Below are 3,921 nucleotides of genomic sequence, written 5' to 3'. Positions count from 1 at the left end.
ATCTAGCTCTGCAAAGCAGCACCTTGCTTTTCCAGTTCAACTCCAGTTAGAAGCAATGTTAATAGTGAGTAAGAAAGTGATGCTAGTAATCCATAAGCAAAGGTAAACCAATGTGGAGATAGCATAAGAGCATTATAAACATAAGTCTGGTACACAAGGCATATAGGTGACACTGAAGGTTTATGATGATGTCCTCATAGGCGGACACGCTTTGCCTTGTGCCTGAAGGTGAAGGCATACATCGTTCATTGGGAAGCTGAGATAGCATTATATACAACAGTCGCAAATACTTCTGCAATATAGATTCCAAATTCATACATAGCTGACATAGGGTTTATAGTGCCTGGACTTATTGGAGTGGTAGCGTATCATCATATACGAATGTAGCATGCGATAAAACCAAAGGATTAGCCAACAATAAACGAAGGCACTTAATTAGTTCATTACATTTAGTTAAAACTGCTTCTATGAAGCGCAGGACTAAACCATTTAGTTAACACACCAAGAAGTGTCAAGGAGCATAGTATACTACTGCACTAAGAGCACCAAGAATCTTCTGGACCAACAACAGAAACAACCAAGAAGCACTCATTTTTCAGTTCACAGGGCTAAAAATATATTTATCTGAATGGCACTGAAATCAACCTCTTTATCTATCATCACAAGGTCAGTATGCTTGATAGGCCCATTATGAGTTGCCCCACGGTAATGCCACAGATGAGACAGAGGACGCACACATTGCTGTAGACATTGGCAAGACAGGAACCAACAAAATGGTGCTTGCCATCTGCAAGGAGAAAGCAGAATACCAAAAAGGTTAGGAAAAATATATAGAATGATAAAACAAAGAAGAGATGCACCCACTCATTAGAGAAGTGGCATACCCAAAAAATGTGAAGCAAAAAAGGCCACCAAGAAAGCATATTGTTGTAGACATTGGCAAAATAGGAACCAACAAAATGCAACAGACTAAAACCAAACTTTATACAGCAGGGAATGATTTACAATAACCAGAAGATTTTGCACAACAAGCAGTAAATAGGTAGTAGATATTAACACCCATGACATAGGACCAGCATAAAAAAGAGCATCGGTGTAGAACAGGCATATAATCAGTGCAGTCAGCAAAAGATAGGGGGAAGAAAACTTGAAGAACCTAGAAAGAGCATTCATATATGAGGCACTAAGATGTATGAACCAAAAGACTATTGACATCAGCTAGCAAAGAAATGGCAGTTGGCACCACACATATCGGGCGACCACATGAAACAGCTAGAACAGACTGGTTGGCCATAGCGAACAGGGTAAATAGAATAATGCACATATTGTAAAAGACACCACCAACATGGATTCTAAGAAATGGATTGGAAGAGCTCAGGAAACACAATGTTCCTGGTCTGAGAATCAGTAGTACCATCTTCATTTTCAATCAAGATTTTCAAAGCCTTTTTTAAGGTCACGCGCGACACTCCTACATAAAGCTGGCCATGCGTGAACACAGGTGCATTAAAGTATAGACCAACACTGCATAACACAATGTTCAGTACGTTCAGACAACAACTTCTGTCCAAAGGAAGTAGCGAGTGTAACCAAATAATCAGTTTCAGTAGGCTTTCATAAACCTCTCCCCATATGTCGTTGGGAAGTGGAAAAGAAAAAGGTCGTTGTGGTGTGATCATATCGGATAGGAATTTTCAGCCATGGGAAGGAAGGAGGAGATTCACCCGGCTGAGTCTACCATTTTTTCCTCTTTATTAAAAAAAAAACAAAATCAAATTTCCTATTGATTTGGGAGAGTCTCTTGATTAATATAGCTTGCCTCAAAATCAGAGAAGTTATATCAATCAGAGACCATTGCCTCTTTCTCCTTGCCCCTTCCGCTTACTCCGGCATCGACTCATCATTTGAACTTTTTAAGGGTTCTCTCCTTTCATCCTCCCCCAGTCACCCTTTGTCCATGGCTAATCTATACCTCCAAGGGCCGACTCGCTACCCGCCACCTCGTGCAGCACTGTAAATTGAATTGTAGACTGTAGTGCTTCTCTGAAATATTTTTTAATCAGTTTTCACCTCGCTCAGTGAAAATGAGTATAGGTACTTCTCTCAAATATTGGTTCAGTGCTAAACTGAATTGCAGACTGTAGTGCAACTATTTATAATTTATTTGATACAACTTTCTGTACATGACTATTCCTTGTCCTACAATATTTTGACTCCTACCTATTTTCTTATTTTGGCAGGCGTACAACAAGACATTTACAAACAGAGCATCAACAAATTAGTTTTATGTTCCAGTAAAGGTGCACACTATCGTTTCCCAATTCAGAGATGTGTTTCAGCATGTTTTTCAAAACTAACACTCATATGTAACTAAGAAACGATGTACAAAGGCTTTTCTCAATGTACAAGTGGTCTTGTAAGCAATTTGTTACAGTCAAATGGCCAGAAAGAACTGCACGTGTGCTACTGCTGCGACAACACATTGACTTTGTGAAAAATGGTCAACTGCATCTCTAAACTGATATTATTGTTCAGTTTTAGCTTCTAAATAGACTCCTAAATTAAACCAAGAGGCGAGCATGTCATCTGTATACAAAGCAACACCACAGAAGCCTAATCTGTCAAGAGCAAGAGTCAAATATATTTGTCAGATATATAGTTCAGATTGTGCAGTCAACAAACAAAAATAAATGTTCCTGAAGGTATGTATATTAGCTATCCATTCACTTCTCCACTTTTCCCTGTTTCTAGTTTGAAACATGGCACAACACAATGATTAATCTCATGTTTCAGTTTACACTGAAATTTGAACCCCGTGTGTATGGATGAATGTTCTGTAGGACAGTAGTGCACACAACATAGAAAAGGATGCGGGAAGAGAAAGGTCGGGTCTAGTGGCGGCGCACCTCAGTTCGATGGTGTGCTGATCTCTTGCGCCAGAGGGGGCGAGGCTGCGCTGCCACCACGGTCCTCCCCATGGCCGAATCTTGTTGAGGAGCAGCTCCACAGACACCGCTGGGGACGCAGCCGACCTCTTCCTTCCCGGCAGCCCCACTGCACCACGACGGCCGGCTTCTTCCTGTCCTCGTCGCCCGCCTCCCCTACTCCTTCACCCAACCATCAGCCTCACCTAACCTACGCCCGATTCCGATCCAGGCGCATCCCATTCCCATGGCCACCAGACAACGAAAGGGGGGAGAGGTGGAGGGGCTAGCGTTGTGGAGAAGCAGCGAAGAGGAGAAGGATGAGCGGCGCTCGATCTGAGAAACGCCACCATGGCCGCAAGAAACCAACGGGAATGGGAGAGCCGCTAGCAAGAGCCCCACCCTATCGCCCGTGCGCCCTCGCTGAACCGCTTGCTGCCGCCCAACTCTCCCTCCGGCCACGGCGAAGTCCCACCGCCGGGCATGCGCCGGTGCCGGGTCGCGGCCGCAGCTCCGCCTTGCGCCCGGCCTCGTCCGGACGCCGTCGCAAGGGTCCGTGCTCGAGCCATCAGCAGGACGGCTCGGCTAGTCACCACCACACGCTCCCGCGCCAGATGCAGGATGCCGCACGGGCGGCCATTCAGCATGGGGCGGCCATAGCTAGGTGTCGTCCGAGAGGGAGAGGAAGAGGCATAGAGGAGGCCAGCGGTGAGGCGAGAGAGGAGGCGGCGGTGGATGGGGAATCAAAGAGGGGGAGAGAGGAGTTTAGTGTTGAACGTGCAGTCATGACCCACCCACCCCGGTACAAAAAACGTGGGGAGAGGACCATCTTTCCTGCAAAGAAACGTCTCTACGACTCTCCCCCACCTGGAACGAGCCATCCATTACACTTACATGTGGGACCAAAAGAGGAGAGGGACACCAACACAGCTGGGTAAGTGAAGAGCGAGTAGAAAAGCAGAATTACACCCCACGTGACCCAGCCCACGCCGCCTCG

The 3,921-nt window shown here is 45.6% G+C and overlaps 1 long non-coding RNA gene across 1 annotated transcript; it reads right to left on the bottom strand.

Annotated features, from left to right (window-relative positions):
* Positions 1 to 394: 394 nt before the first annotated feature.
* On the bottom strand, positions 395 to 3,702 carry LOC120974890 (uncharacterized). Its single transcript, XR_005770330.2, has 2 exons — positions 2,907 to 3,702; positions 395 to 787 (listed from the first exon to the last, which is right to left on the bottom strand). It is a non-coding gene; the product is annotated as an uncharacterized lncRNA (long non-coding RNA).
* Between the last annotated feature and the right edge of the window lie 219 nt (positions 3,703 to 3,921).

This window comes from Aegilops tauschii, chromosome 2 (genome assembly GCF_002575655.3).
Source record: "Aegilops tauschii subsp. strangulata cultivar AL8/78 chromosome 2, Aet v6.0, whole genome shotgun sequence".
Classification (NCBI taxonomy): Eukaryota; Viridiplantae; Streptophyta; class Magnoliopsida; order Poales; family Poaceae; genus Aegilops; species Aegilops tauschii.
The sequence above is the reverse complement of the archived record's forward strand: the minus strand, read 5'-3'. Positions and strand labels throughout refer to the sequence as shown.